Raw genomic sequence first — 1,030 nt, forward strand, 5'->3', positions numbered from 1 at the left:
AAAAAAAAGATCTGGAGAAAAGACGATGGGCAGGAGGAGGGAAGGGCTGGCGACGTGGGGCGGGAGCGGGGACGACGAGAGGGAAGCACTCAGCAAGCGCTTAGTGACAGCTGATAAATGGGTCTCTGAAGAGCCCGATCCCACAGCACTGCCGGGAGGGGAAAAAATAAAAAAAAAATATAAAAAAAAATTTAAAAGGGGGGCGGGGGGAAAGATGAAATGGAAAGTATAAATTACACCAGAGATGGGAGTCCAGCCACAGGGACCCGGGGGAGAGGAAGGGGAGAGAAGGCACTCAGAGTCCACAAACTATTTAGTGATGGATTCAGCAGAAAGGTGAAAAGTGAGTGCAGTGAAAAGGGAAAGACAGGTACGGCCGGAGAGAAAAAAACTGATTTAGGACGGACTCGAGCTGAAGTTGGGATTCTCGTGGCGACGACGAGAAATTTTAGCAGCGGCAATATATAAATATCCCTCTCTCTGCCTACCAAAAGGCAAGAGATAATGACTGGAATATCAGCTTGAATACCAATTTAGGAACTCACGCTCTCTTGGAAGTGCTAATTGGGGGGGGGGGAGCTGAGGAGAAAATCAACCAGTGGCAGAGTACTGCAAACCCAAGAAAGTCTCCCTGCTGTATTCTTGCATTCCAAAGGTAAACATAAAAGAGTCTTTCAAACTGTCAGGGGCCCCGCAGATCAGGTGGGCAAACAGCGCTGCAGAGCGAACGTCTCCCTCTTTTGATATTATTCACACCTAGGCTAAACTGTTGTTAAGATGGGAGTGCGGAAAGCAACCTCAAGCCCACAAAATGAGAGAGAGAAGTTGTTGATTCATCTCTGTATTTTTGGCACTTTCTCCCCATTTTCCAGAAGGCGCCTGGAACAGTTAGTAACAGACAAACTTTTTAATTTTAAAATAGCTTCATAACTTAGAGAGGCCAAAAAGACGAGGAGAGAGCCTGATTTCACTTTCCTTCTCTCTCAAATAGAAATTTGCAGGCTAGGTTAGACCCAGAAGCATACTCAGC

General features: G+C 46.5%; 1 protein-coding gene across 2 annotated transcripts in view; it reads right to left on the minus strand.

The window, feature by feature from the left end:
* SOX6 (SRY-box transcription factor 6) overlaps positions 1 to 1,030 on the minus strand; it is a 368,901-nt gene that overhangs the window by 364,986 nt on the left and 2,885 nt on the right. The gene's annotated exons all lie outside the window — the stretch shown is intronic.

Source organism: Geospiza fortis, unplaced genomic scaffold (assembly GCF_000277835.1).
Source record: "Geospiza fortis unplaced genomic scaffold, GeoFor_1.0 scaffold327, whole genome shotgun sequence".
Classification (NCBI taxonomy): domain Eukaryota; kingdom Metazoa; phylum Chordata; class Aves; order Passeriformes; family Thraupidae; genus Geospiza; species Geospiza fortis.